Below are 15,215 nucleotides of genomic sequence, written 5' to 3' on the forward strand. Positions count from 1 at the left end.
TGGACCATATTTATTCAGTTCTTTATAGAATTTCTCTACTTCTTCATCCTCAACAAACATTGATATGTAAGCTGTAATCATTTTCATGGTGGTCTTTCTGCAGATATTAACCGTGAAAACAGATAATCAAATGTCCCATGGAATGATATTTATTGTTACCTTGGGACTCATGATAAAAACCACCTCACAAGGTCTTTTATTTGCTGTTCCAAGGAGAACAAGAGAGCCATCCTTCAACTATATTCAACTATAGCTCCCTTCTGTGTCCTGGTTTCATCTATACATCATAATAATAACTGACATTTGTATAGGTCTTTGATGTTTGCAAAACTCTTTATATACATTATTTCACTTGATCCTTACAAATCCCTGCAAAATAAGTGCTATAGGAGCGATTTTCTCTATTTTACAGATGAGAGACCTGAGTCTAAGGGGGATTAAGTTACATGCCCAAGGTCATACAGCTAGTAACTTTCTGCTGTGGGACAAATCAAAGGTTTATAGTTTCCAAGGTCAGTACTCAAACCAGTGCGTAACATAGTCTGTAATGCATAAATTATTCTCACAAGGATTTATAGAAATAAGAAGACAGTCTGCTGTCATCTTAGGTCCTCCTTTGGGGGGAAGAATACTATCGAGAAGATCGTCATCCATTTTTCCCCTCTTTGAGATAACTTAAAAAATGTATCCCTGAGTATATTTAAAATTGTGCAGCTTACAGCTTAAATTTCTTCTGTATGTATTTGGCCAGATCCAATGGCCCTTCCCAATTTCATCTTCTTAAGTGCCATCAGCTCTTGGATAGTGAAGTGTTTGTGCCCAAATGTGGTGGTTCTACTGCCATTGATGATGAAAATAGATGGTTGTAGAAATTCTGCCAGATCTCTTCCATTTCATGCCTGTACTTAGCAAGGCTGTTCTTCAGACAGCAGATAGAATCTGTCCCTGGGAAAGTACTTGAAGCCTTTCCAGCTTGGTAGAAACTGGCAGAGCTTACATTCCACTAGCAGAGTTCTTGTAGAACTCAGGGTCACCTCCAAAACATTAGAAAGTTCCCTTTTTTGAATAGGGAGTTAGACTCTTTGTGCCAGACAACTGCTCACTTGAAATCTAATTTTTTAAGTAAGAACCCCAGAATTTTAGGATTTGGTAGGTATTTGTGAAAGTGTTTAAGGTGGCCCTTGACATTTTAGGACTTTTAATACTTTCAGGTATGTTTAAAGTTAATTTTTGCATCCTGTGGATTTCAGTTTTGAACCTGATGGTCAATCTTACTTGATTAAGATCTAGGATGTCATGATGAGTTGCTTTCCCTGAATTGTTCTTGGTTTTTTAGCGAGTAAAAATGAGGCAGTTAAGTGGCATGGTGGAGAGAGTGCTGAGCCTGGAGGCAGGAAGACCTGAGTTCAAATTCAGTCTTAGAATGTACCACCGGTGTGACCTTGGGCAAGTCACTTAACTTCTGTTTGCTCAAACTTCAGTTTCCTCAACTGTAAAATGGGGATAATATTAACACTTACCTCCCAGGGTTGTTGTGGGAATCAAATGAGATGATATTTATGCTTGACACATAATAGGTACTATATGAATTATTATTAAAAATTATGTTTTAGATTTTTTGCCTTAAGAATCTGTGAGCCAAGACTCATTATAGACTATTTACCTGCCAGTGGCTTTACTAAACCAAAAATATATTCAGATGACAGCATATGCTTGACAGTATATGTAGACCAACAGGACTCTAAAATAGGAGCTTACTTTTCAGGAAAAAAATATCATCTAAATTTGAAAATAACCCCACTCATCTGGATAGGATGTATGCAACATATATCACGAGTGAAGACAGATGGTTCTTTCACCAGTGCAGGTATTAGGTCCTTTGTGAATTATGGTCTTGTCTGATGGTTGAATGGCACAGGTCAGACTGTTAGTGCACTGGATAACCTCAGTGGGCTTGATGGTAACCATCAATGATTACAATCTACCCTTTGCATCTTTGACTGCCTGTCATTAAATGAATGGGCAGGTACTGCTCCCATAGGCTCTGGTAACTGGTAGAGCTGCCCAAATGGCCCAACTTAGAGCTGGTTTTCAGAATTAGTAAGTGCAAACACCTTCCTTTCCTCCTGTTAGCAGAGGAAGTATGGAAGTATCTCTCCTCATTTCCAAGGCTTACCAGTCTAACCCTGACCACAGTACCACTTTCTCCTAGGTCTTTCTCAACTCTTCCTTCAATTGTCCCCTCTCTTATGTTCTCTCTCCCTCTCTCTCTCCCCCCTTCATCTCTCCCTATCCTTTCTCCCTCTCTCTTTCTCTGTCTCTGTCTTTGTCTTTCTGTCTCTTTGTCTCTATTTTCTCTGACTCATTTCCTCCTGCCTATGAATATACACTGGATTTCCCAGTCTTTAAAAAATCTTCATTCACTGATTTCTCCCTTTGACTCCTGTTCTGGCTTTTTGTTTTGCTTTGTTTTTTTCATTTATTTCACTGCCAAACTTCTTGAATGACAGATTTACAGCTGCTGTTTCCCTTAGTCCTTAATTTCCATGCAATTTTGCTTCTGTGTCTCCATGCTTTAAAAATTATATTTAGAAGGTCTCTGTTGACCTCCTGGAATCTATATCTTTTATCAGTCCTTGTTTCCCCCACCTACCTCTAGAACACAACGTAGTAGGTTGCCTTCTTTTTTACTACCTTGATTCTCCTCCTACATCTCTGACTTCCTCCTACTCTTTCTTGCTGTAGCTCCTTTGCATCCTCTAATTTTCTAAATGTGAGCAGCTTCCTGAAGTTCACTCCTCAGCCCTCTTTTATTCTCTCCCTTTACTAAGGTCCTCCCCTCAGGCTCCTTAGTGATGTGGGTAGAGCCCTGATTTCCCAAAGACCATGCTAGTGGAACACAAGTCCTGATAGGTTATACCAAGCTAAAAAGTCAAAGCATTCAGAACAAATTGAGAATTGTGTATGTTTTCTTCAGACTACCTTTGCTCAGCTCTTCTCCAGGCTGTCCACAGAGCAGTGAAATTTTTGGCCAAAGAGCTTTTTGAAGATGGTTTACTAAATTGTATAGGGGGTTGTAACTTGTGTCAGTAGAGTGAGTGCCCCCAGTAACAGAATCACAGATCCTTGAAGTATGCAAGAAATGAGGTGCTATTTCCCTTAGATGGCTCATCTTCTCCCAATATTCCAACTATCACCAAGTAAGGAAATGGAAATTCCAGTATATTTTGGGTGGAGCAATTGTCTAACCCCAGATAATAGACACATATAATATCTCTTCTCTGACACATGGGCAGAGGATTCCTTCATGACTTAAGAACAAAGCGAAACATCTTAAGGGAATGGGAGAGGTTGCCATTTGTTCTGCTCCAGGAAAAAGGTCAGAACTAAAGGTCAATGCAAAGCATTTTAGAAATGAGAAAGTTGGCAGGAGGTTTAGGAGAAAAGAGTCACAGTTTGTTTCTTCTAGCCAAAAGTGGTGGCTTAGTCTCAGGGAAGATGATGGAGATGTGAGACAGCTCATTCTCAAACATGGGGTCTGAGATAACTCTAATTCAGGAAGGGAGCCACTGGTCAGTTTTTACTTTTTGGTCAACTATGAAGCACTCTGATTTATTGTGCTCATTATATTTTGTGAACTTTACTCACTTTTTTGTAAATAAATCCTTCAACTTATTTTGACTTGAGGCCTGGAAAGGGAAAAAGGGAGTTGAGAGTGGCAACGTAGGGGTACAATGAGGAAATAGGTGCTGTTGGGCATCATGTTACAGCGAGTCACCCTGGCAAAAGCCAAACAGAAGAGATATAGGATCCTTGAAACAGATAAAGAAGAGAAGCTTGAGGTCATGCCCAACTCTTTATGATAGCATTTGGAGTTTTCTTGGCAAAGATACTGGAGTGCTTTGTCATTGTCTTCTCCAGCTTATTTTTTACAGATGAGGCTACTGAGGAAAATAAGGTTTAGTGACTTGCCCAGGGTCACACTACTAGTAAGTGTCTGAAGTCAGATTTGAACTCAGGAAGATGTGCCTTCCTGACCCCAGGCCCAGAACTCTATTTACTGTGCCACCTAGCTGTCCCCACAGGGTGGTTTTTATATAGGATTTCCTTTGATGTTTTAGGTGAGTTTTGATTCAGAAGGAACTCCCTAGGTCCTGATCTCAGGCCAAGGTTAAAGATCGTTGGTTCTCTGGTTCAGACTCAGGTACTTGTATAAAAGGAGACAAGGTTAGCACTCCCCTTGATAAGGTAGGAAAAAGTCCGAGTAATTTTTGGTTTTTTGACTCATCCTAAGGCACCTACTGAAGTTCCTTTCCAGTTCAGCTCTATGGAATAGCCCATAGGAGGTGTAAAGCCACAGGATCCTGAGAGCTGGATTAGGCTTTAGAGGACTTAGTCTTGTCCAAGTCCCTCATTTTGTGGATGAGAAAACTGAGGCCCAGATCTAAAAAGGAAAAGAGGGAGGAATCAGGAGTATAGATAAGCAGAAGCAGAGGAAACCAGGGGAAGGAAGAAGAGGGAGCAAATGCTAACTCCCCCCTCACAGCCTCAGAATAGCAAATAAGATAGTATTTAAAGTAAGATGATCAACAAGAAGAAAAAATGGACCTCTCTCCACTCCCCACTCCCCATCCCTAGCCAGGATCGAGCAGTGATTTTTCTCTTTAAACTAAACTTTGTCTTGTTAGAAAAGGGTGAAAGGAGAACCTTTGAGACCCTTTATGTGAAGTCTTCCTAAGGAAAGTAAAATCAAGCTGTGAAACTATTTTTGTTCTTAAAGCATGAAGGAGCCTATACTCACTGAAAGCCGTAGGTCCTAATCGGAAGCAGGCTCCCACATCTGCTCCCACATAGGTACTCAATGTACAATATGGGTATGGAGCATGGAACAGCCTTTATTTCCTCCACCACAGAAAATGCATGCAGCAATACACAGGCCTCCCCTGGATCCACAAACAAATATAAAAACATAAAGCATTTAAATCAGAAACATGGTACAGTGAAAAGAATGCTGTATTTTGAATCAGAGGACCTAGATTCAAATCCTGATTCCAATCACAAATACCTGTGTGATTTTCCATACCTCACTTAACCTCTCTGGGCCTCAGAGTCCTCATTTGTAAAATTAAGGGGAGGAACTAAATGGCATCTGAGATCCCTTACAACTAACTCTAAATCTGTGATCCTTTGACTTTCAATGCCCATTCCAGTTCAAAATCTGTATGATACTATATGAATTTCCCTTAGAAAGTAAAGACACCTTAGGTTTTCTTAACCAAGATGCCCCATTTACTTTCCACTGGCATTATTCAAGAAATTCACAGCAATATCATGGAGGGGTGGCAGAGGTCACCTCTCCTGGCCTCTCATGGCACAGTTTTAGACTTTCAGTTTAAGAGCCATCTTTTGTGGAGGATTATCTACTTTTCCAAGAAGTATGCTGCTGATGAAATCTCCCTCTCCAAGGCCAGTGTCCAAATGCTGGAAGGCAGGGACTCTTGGTCTCTTGGGAATTTTCAAGCTTACATGGCAAGTCTATTCTCTGGAACACTAGCCTCTGACCTGTGCCCCAAAAAGGGACACTTAAAGGCAAAAGGCAACCAGAGACTTGAGGTCCATGGATTCCTCTCTCAGGTTTGCCTGGGAAAGGCCATTTCCCCTCTCTATGCTCTTTTTTTATTTTTATTTTTAAAGCAATCGGGGTTAAGTAACTTGCTCAAGGTTACAAGGCCAGTTATTTCTGGGTGTGGTGCTGAGTATCTGAGCCCAGATTTGATCCAGGTCATCCCGACACTGGAGCCGGTGCTCTTACTTGCTGAGCCACCTGGCCGCCCCTAAGCAATTGGGGTTAAGTAACTTGCTCAAGGTTACACGGCCAGGTGTTTCTGGGTGGGTGCTAAGTGTCTGAGCCCAGGATTTGATCTCCAGGTCATCCTGACACTGGAGCTGGTGCTCTCACTCGTTGTGCTACCTGGCTGCCCCTCTCTATGCTCTTTTACCTACAAGTTACCATTTCCTGATACTTGGTGGGGAGCAGGTTGTGGGAAGAGAAAGAGTTCTTTCCTAGAACTTCTAGGAAGAGATTGGAATAAGGAGGGAGGGGGTGAGTCATTTCACAGCTCAGATCACTGAGAGTGGAGGGGCAGATACTCTGAGCAATAAAGATGGTTTATGCTTCTGAGCCTCAGTCAATCACTCCTTGGGAGGCAGCCCCATTATTTAAAGCCCAGTCAGTAATGTGACTCTGCAAGTTCACCTCCTTGGGAAGTGGGACTCATCAAGTTGAACAGGGGAGCCCCTGATGTATACATGAAGCCTTTTTTGGAGGGCAATTGGGGTTAAGTGACTTGCCCAAGGTCACACGGCTAGTTTGTGTGTGTGTGTGTGTGTGTGTGTGTGTGTTAAGTGTCTGAGGCTGAACCTGATACCTGAAGCCTTTTATAAGCCACAAAGCACTATTCAAGTACAAGTTATCATTGTTGTTAATTTCCTACCCTTTATCTTCTCCAACTTGTGGAGTTGCATCCAACTTTTCACGACTTCATTTGGGATTTTCTTGCAAAGATCCTGGAGTGGTTTGCCATTTCCTTCTCCAGCTCATTTGACAGATGAGAAAACTGAAGCAAACAGGATGAAGTGCCTTGCCCAGGGTCACACAGCTAGTAAATGTCTGGGGTCAGATTTGAACTCATGAAGATGTAAGTCTTCCTCCCTCCCAGCCTGGTACTCTATCCACTGCACCACCTAACTGCCCCAAATCCAACTGCAGACATGTGTCAGTCAATAGCAATTGATTAAGTCCCTACTCCGTGCACTTGCTGAACACTGAGGACACAAATACAAAAAAAAGAAAGTTAGTCTCTGCCCTCAAGAAACTTATAATCTAACGGGAGAAGACAACACAAAAGGAATCTGAAAAGGGAGGGGCGGCATGGTGGAGAAGTCCCAAAGCAGGGCAGCTCTTGGTAAATGGGGAGAAGATAGTGCTGGGCCCATTCTTTAAATGGAGGTTTTGGAGCTTGTGGCTCTGCCTGCCAGTCAGAAGGTCCAGTCAGGGAGGCAGAGTTGGAATTGGGAGAACTAAGGCTGATTTACTCTTGCAGGTTAACAGCATTCTTTGTGATAACCAGGGAAAGCAGCATGGTTACAGCAGAAAGGTGTTAGCTTTGGAGCAAGAGGACCTGGGTTAAGTCTTGATTCTCGGCATACTACCTGTACCACCTTAGGCAAATCACTTACACTCCCTCAGCCTTAGTTTCCTTATCTGTAAAATAAGGTAAAAAGGGCAGCTAGGTGACACAGTGAATAGAGCACCAGCCCTGGAGTCAGGAGGACCTGAGTTCAAATTCAGCCTCAAACCCTTAATGAATACTAGCCATGTGACCTTGGGCAAGTCACTTAACCCCAATTGCTCTGCCTTCCTCCAAAAAAAAAGGTGAAAAAACTAGATGGTCCCTTACATCCTTTGTAGCTCTAAGTCTATGATAATAACATTTTATTGAGTTAGTTCTGTGATTTACTTCCCTGTGTGACCTTAGACATATCACTTAACCTCTCCGGGCCTCAGTTTCCTCAATTGTAAAAGGAAGAGGTTGGATTAGATGACCTCTAAGGTTCCTTCCAGCTCTAAATCTATGACCCCTATTTTAATTAAGTAATGGATAGGACTTGGGCTGGTTTAAAAGCCCACCTTGAATACCTACATCTGTATGATTTGAGGGAAGTCACTTAGCCCTTCAGGGCATCAGTTTCCTAATCTGTAAAATAAAATAATAATTGTACTACCTGCCCTAGGAGGTTGCTGTGAGGAATGTCCTTTGCAAATCTTCAAAGTGCTATGTAAATATGAGTTTTTATTCTCCTTCCAAAGCTTCTCACTATTCCTGGGCATAATGGGTATAGTGGGAGCAATGTCTGAATCCCTGCTTCCATGCAAGTTAAGCTAGTTTCTCCTTAAAAGGTATTGACACCATCCTTAAGACATTACTGTCTCGGGGGACTGAAATCTAAGGCTCTGTTTAATTCCCTCCAATTCCTTCTGACTTCATCACTCAGCTGCAACTGCTCCCTCCAAAGTTACAAACCATCTCTCAATTGCCAAATCTAATAGCCTTTTTCCAAACCTCCTTCTTCAAGACTTTTCTGCAGCCTTTGACACTGCTGAACACCATCTTCTGCTTCACATTCCCTTTCGGTTTTCCTGATACTGCTCTCTCCTAGTTCTCTTCCTTCATGTTCAATCAATGCTTTTCAGCCTCCTTTCCTGAATCTTCATCCATGTCACACCCGGTAATCAATAACACAGGGTTCTGTTCTGGGCCCTCCTTCCTTCTCCATCTATACTTTTTCATATGATAATCTCATCATCTCCCACAGATTCAATTATCATCTCTTTACTGATGACTCTCAAATCTACTTATCCATCTCTAGCTTCACTGCTCACCTCCACTCGTATCTCCATCCGCCCATTAGATATCTCAAACTGGATGTCCTTTAGACAGCTTCAAGCCAACACATCTAAAACAGGGCTCAGTATCTTCACCACCCCCCTCCAAAACCCTCCCTTCTTCGTCAATTCTCCATTATTGTCAAGGGCACTACCATCCTCTCAGACCCCCGGGCTTAAAGCAGATGTCATCCTCCATTCCTCACTATCTTTCCCCACCCCAGGATGAGAGATGGTGAGGTAAAGAAGAAATTGCCACTGCCTGTCCATTTTACCTTTGTAACATCTATTGAATGAACCACCTTCTCTCCTCTGACCCTGGCACTATGACAGCCCCGAGGAGCAGGCCCTCACTCATGGCCCAGTGTAAGGGCCTCCTGGTTGGTCTGTCTGTCACTCATCTCTGCCCACTCCCGTTCACTGTCTACTCAGCCGTCAAAGTGATCTTCCTAAAGTACAGGTCTGCCTATGTCATACACCTATTTAATAAATTTCAGGGGCTCCCTATAACCTCCGGAACCAGTGATAGAATCTTCTCTTTGGCATCCAAAGCTCTTAATAACTTGACTCCCTTCTATCTTTCTAGTCTTGTTACAGATTACCCTCTTCCCCCTCAAAACACACACACACATACAAATATTCTTCTTTTTAAAAATTTATTCATTATATTGAAAGTTCTTTCAGTTTTATTGTTTTTTTTTTGTTTGGGTTTTTTTTTTGTTTTGTTTTTTGGCTTTTTGGAGGGGGGAGGGCAGGGCAATTAGTGTTAAGTGACTTGCTCAAGGTCACATGGCTAGTTTTTTTGTGTTAAGTGTCTGATTTGAACTCAGGTCCTCCTGACTCCAGGGCCAGTGCTGTATTCACCACGCCACCTAGCAGCCCCTACAAATACTCTTCTATCTAGTAACATGGACCTCCTTGCTGTTCAAAGACATTCCATTTCCCAACTTTAGGAACGTTCACTGTCTGTACTCTTTCCCTGGAATGCTCTCCCTCCTTCTCTCATGAGGCAGAGAGGTGGCACAAAGGATAGAGCCATTGGGCCTAGGCTCAGGAAGATCTGAGTTCAGATATGACCTAACATACAGCTGTAACACTGGGCAGGGTGCTTAATATCTGCTTTTCTCAGTTTCCTCATTTGTAAAATAGAGATAACAGGGGGCAGCTAGGTGGTGCTGTGAATAGAGCACCGGCCCTGGAGTCATGAGGACCTGAGTTAAAATCTGGCCTCACATGCTTAACACAAAAAACTAGCCTTGTGACCTTGGGCAAATCACTTAACCTCAATTGTCCTACCTTCCCCTCTCCAAAAAGAAAAAAAAAAAACCTTTTTAAGTAGAGATAACAATAGCACCCACCTGCCAGGGTTATTGTGAGTACCAAATGAGATAATAATTGTAACATGCTTAGCAAAGTACCTGGCACATAGTAAGCATTATATAAACGATAGCTTTTATTATCTCTGCCTCCTGGCTTTTTTTAAGCCCTAGCTAAAATCCCACTTTCTACAAAAAGCCTTTCCAGATCCCTGTAATGCACCAGCCTTGTCTCTATTGATTATTTCTAATTTATTCTGTCTGTAGCTTGTTTGTACACAGTTATTTGCATGTTGTCTCCCCTACTAGACTATGAGTTCCTTGAGAGCAGGAATTGTCTCCTACCTGTCTTTGTATTTAGTAGGGTCTTAATCAATGTTTATTGACTGACTTTCTGATGGCCTGAGTATAACACAATCACAAAGAGCTCCAAGTGGTCTCTGATGCTTGGCTGGCAGAAAGGGTCATGCTGGAAGTTCAGGCTGGGGAGGCTTTACTGAACTGAGGCAGTGAGGGGTATCTTCAATGCCCCTTCTTGTTGAATATCCTTCTCTGGCTATGGCTAATTAAATCTCCCTTTGTTAACTGTTGAATGACCTATGAGTATCTAATTTCATTCCAATATTGAACATAACCTACTCCCGAACGGAGTCAGACCCAACCCAGAACAATAGATGTATTCATGCAGGATCAGAACAGAATGATCTCATTGAAGAGGGGGCTGGGCAGTGCCAAGGAATGTGAACACACGGTGGCATTTATGCTTTGGGTTGTGCTTTTAGTGATGCTACTAAAAACAGCAGCTGCTTCCCAGGATGCACTTCCATCCTGGGAGGATGAGAAAGTAAACTGCTTGTGGCCGTTCAGCATGGAGAGACCAATGTGAATATGCTCCGTGTCCTTAAGAACAAAGTCTTGACATTGCACATGGTAACAGTAACACTGTGCGATGATCAACTATGAATGAGTTAGGTCTTCTCAGCAACACAACGATCCAAGATAAGTACAAAGCACTCATGATGGAAAGATGCTATCCACAACCAGAGGAAGAACATGGGGCCTGAATGCAGATTGAAACATACTATTTTCACTTTTTTTCATGATGTATAAATATGTTTTACATTATTGCACATGTGTAACATATGTCAGATTGCTTGCTGTCTTGGGGATGGGGTAGGGGAAAGAGGGAGGGAGAAATATTTGGAACTCAAAATCTTTCCAAAAATGAATGTTGAAAATTGTGTTTAAATGGAAAAATATAGAAATATATCAAAATAAATCTATGTAAAATATAGAAATATAGAAACCAAATAGAAAAAATAAAATACTATCAAATAAAAGCAAAATAAGGGGGTTACACTAACATATATATGTGTGCATGTATGTGTATAAAGAACTATACTTCGAAGATAATTGTGGTAAATTGTCTTTTAGGTTCACTTAAAAGTGTGGTCCCTCGGCCAAGAAGCCTGGTCATTTAAACCTTCTCCAAGTTCAACTAGATGATTGTCTTAGAACTCAGTTTATCTTCCAAGCATCCAGGAGAAAATAAAATATTTGGAATTGAAAACAGTTTAACTCCACTAGGAGAGGCCACATGCAGAAGAAAGAAGTATGTTCTACCCTGGCTGAGTTTGAATGCCATTGTATTGCTACCCATCATCATTACCTACTTGCCTCTGAGGAGGCCTACTGAAAAAGGCCAGCTTGAACAGCATAATATTTGCATGTGACTGGGGAAAAAACTGGTTTGGAATGGCTTTTGGAAAATGACAATACAGAGCCGCAAATAGCCCTCAGGTCTAAGTGTGTATATGGACATAGCTAGCCAGTTGAAGAACGAATAGTGGGATGCCCAGTGGTGACATAATATAGACCGAGCCAGATTCATGGGATTTTGGATTGTCTAAAACTGTACTGAATAAATAGTTGCAAGTTTTTTTTTTAATTGGTATTTCAGAGGATAACCAGAATTTTGCTCCACAGATTTTGTTTTGGGTTTTTGTTTTATTGGTTCAAGTCATTGGAGAAGGCATTTGAAAAGATGATACCTAATTCTTCCCAGGAGCCCAGAAACATCTCTGAAATTGAGGATAAGACGTGCCAGTTGCATCCAGTTAATTAGCAAAAGGCAGACAGGGCTACTGCATTAGTTTAAAAAATCTACGCACTCACTCTACAATGGTAAAAGAACTGTGAACCATGAATTATAACATTTTTCTAGACCTTCTTGTGAAGGGAATCCTGTAGAGATCAGGCCTTAGACCCTGACCCCAAGCCTGGAAGAACTGGATACTGTTTGCACAAGGCAGACAGAGAAAATAAACTTTCCTAGAGGAGTCTTTGGCTTGCTATATTTTTGTTTCCTATATAGGAAACCTGAGCTGGTCATTCCTTGTCTTAGGAGAAGTCTTGTGAGTTCAAGACATCAGGTGCTGCTGGGTCCCCCAGGGGAGGGTATCTGGAAGCAGGAGGAGTTTCCCACATTGCAGAGGATGACCATTAACAGGAAAAGAAACCCAAGCTCAGGCACTGCCAGAATCCTTTGGAAATACCTGAACCACCCTAAGTGGCAGTTGCTGATCTTAACTATGACAGACCAGCCAGGGGAAGTGACACCCTGGCCTCTAGCACCTGGCTGCAGTGTAGGAGGTTGGAGTAGGCAAGAGAAGCAGCCCCAGTGCTCTGCCTGAGCCCGAGAGAACAGTGGTAGTACAGACCTATAGCAAAGCTCCGCACGGGTCAGGCCTGGGCATGCCAGGAATTACACTTCCTCCAACACATATCCCAACATAGGGGAACCATCAGCCTGGCATAGGGGAAATAGAGTAAGCCCTCATCAGTAGAAATGCGCCAGAGGTCGGGTCTTAGTCATGACATAGGGGTAGAGGGGGAGGAGCTAATACAACACTCAGACCCTGCAGAGGGCAGTCTAGCACAGTGGTCAGGGGTGCAGGCATTAGCAGCAGTGGCCAAGGAATTGGTAAGCAGAGACATGGGACCCAACAGAATAGACAGGATATCAGCTCCCAGAAGCATTGATAGCCCTACAGCAGAGAGATAAGCACTGGCAAAAAGAAGGCCCACTGCTTACTGTAATCTAGAACTTATTGGTTCTAGATCATAGATTCCATATCGCTGCCAGTGACCGTTGGTCATTGTACAAATTTTCCCTGGGAGGCTTTAGGGGACCAGGGGAGGCATTGTTGAGTGATGTCTTGCTTTCTGGTCACAAAGGAGAGGAAAAAGTGTCTGCCTAGCCCTCAGAGAAGAAGTGGGGCAGTTCCTCAGAGGGGTTCTTATGGTGAAAACCTTTTGTATCCCCTTCATGCGGCTCCCAAGAAGGAGGGAAACCTTGGCTGATAGACCAGGACTCATTAAGTGGGTAGTGGTACTAGAAATTTCTCCTTGATTAGTTATGAAGAACAAGGACTGAAACAATTATTATCATCTTTGCTGTAGCCTTTCTGTTCTTGATGTTGTTCCTGCCTTTGGTCACTTCTTTTCATTGGGAGACTCACAGTGAATTGCAAAAATAGATTAACACCTAATTTTTAGGTGGACCTAATCTTTCAACTTGGGGGGGGGGGTAATTTGTGAGGACTATGATTTTTTATCTTTGTTTTCTCATATACAATCACTTCTTCACTTATCTATTACATCATTTTGTGTTATTTTTTATATTTTTTCTGTTTTAGTTTTTCTTTCCCTCTAATATTGCTCATATCAGGTTACCTGAATGTTAGCTAGGATTGACCAGTAACAGCTCTAAAGTCTTTTAAAAGGTGGAAATTCCTCTAGAAGATCTTCAGGACCTTACTACCAAGGGGGTGGAGTGTGGGGGCAAGCAGCAATATCCTAACCTTTGCTCCCTTGCAAGTCAATTCAATAAATATTTACTAACCACTTATTTATGTAATGTAGCAGGCTAGGTTCCAGCTAAAACCAAATAGTCGACAGCCTTCAAGAAGCTTAAATTCTTCCAGGAAGACACAATGTTTTTGCAGATAAATACATGATAATTTAAAGAGAGAAAGAACATTAACAGCTAGAGGAATAAGAGTAGGTAAGCCTCTTGAAGGCAGTGACATCTGAGGTAAGTTTAGAGGGGAGATAATGGTTCTGAAAGGTGGGGATGAGGAAGGAGTATCATGAATTTCAAGCATGGAGGAGGTCTGGAGAAAATACATCAAAGTGGGAGATAGAGGGTCAGGTTCAGGGAACATTCGATTTAGCTAAAACAAAAGTCCATGATAAGAATTAACATGAGACAAGGCAGGAAAGGTATTTGGCAATCTGACCATAGAGAGTTCGGGATGCCAGAATGAGAAGTTTATATTTTATCTTAGAGAAATTAAGTAGTCAATAATAGCTTTTGAACAGGCATGGTCAGATCTGTGCCTTAGAAAGATTATTTTGTCAGTTTGCAAAGGATGGGTTAGCAAAGAGAGAGGCTAATTAGAGATGATTACAATAGTCCAGACAATAGATAATTAAGGCCTGGACTAGTGTGGTGGCCATGAGAGTGGAGAAGAGAAAGTCGAGAAATGTTATGGGGATAGAATTGAGATGACTTGGCAACTAAATCAATATGGTGGGTGAGGGAGAAGGGAGAATCAGGAATAATTTGAAGGTTATAGATCCAAGGGACCAGAGAGAAGGTAGTGGCCTTCCACAAAAATAGAGAAGTTTGGAGGAGAGTCACACTTCAGAGGGAGTGGACAAAATTAATTCTATTTTGGACATAACAAATTTGAGATGCCAATGAGATACTGAGGTGGGGATGGTCAATGGGAAGTTGACAATGCAAGACTGGAGTTTAGGTAAGATATTAGGGCTGAATATAAAAAGAGAAAGGGAGAGAGAGAGAGAGAGAGAGAGAGAGAGAGAGAGAGAGAGAGAGAGAGAGAGAGAGAGAGAGAGAGAATTGAATGCATGTGATGAAGTCTCTTAGTGATGAAATCACTAAAGAAGAAATGAAAAATGAGAGACATAGACAGAGACAGAGATAACAGAGATTACACTCATTCAACCAATTAGAATGGATTGCGTGTAAGTTGTGAAATCAACAAGAATAGTTGAGCTAAGTAAGTTTCAATAACACCATGGGTGATGAGGATGCTGATAAAGTTGATGGCCTGGATATTTAAGGGACATCAGAGTATGTATTTGTCTCCAAGTATGAGGGCAGGAGTAACTAGAGGAAGGACAATAGTGAGTAGACACTGGAATCCTTGAGAAATAAGGTAGAGTAACCTGGAATCTGTGACTAGAACAAAAGAGAAGATTGTAAAGTTCTGGCAGCAGAGTGATGGAGGGTATGGAAGTGGCAGTGTGGAGCAAGGAATAGTCTGACTTCATTTCCTGGTCCATTGTTTTGGGGCACTTGAGGAAAAGAACCACTCCCAGGAGACAAGATAGTCAGGGATACTGCATCTTCTAAGGAAAATCAG

General features: G+C 41.9%; 1 pseudogene; it reads left to right on the forward strand.

Moving 5' to 3' along the window:
• The first annotated feature begins 4,205 nt into the window (after positions 1-4,205).
• Positions 4,206-4,273, forward strand: LOC138159249 (U6atac minor spliceosomal RNA; annotated as a pseudogene).
• Positions 4,274-15,215: the final 10,942 nt, after the last annotated feature.

The sequence above is a fragment of the Petaurus breviceps genome, unplaced genomic scaffold (assembly GCF_028583685.1).
Source record: "Petaurus breviceps papuanus isolate PSGF00001 unplaced genomic scaffold, PetGlider_PUasm1.0 175, whole genome shotgun sequence".
Lineage (NCBI taxonomy): Eukaryota > Metazoa > Chordata > Mammalia > Diprotodontia > Petauridae > Petaurus > Petaurus breviceps.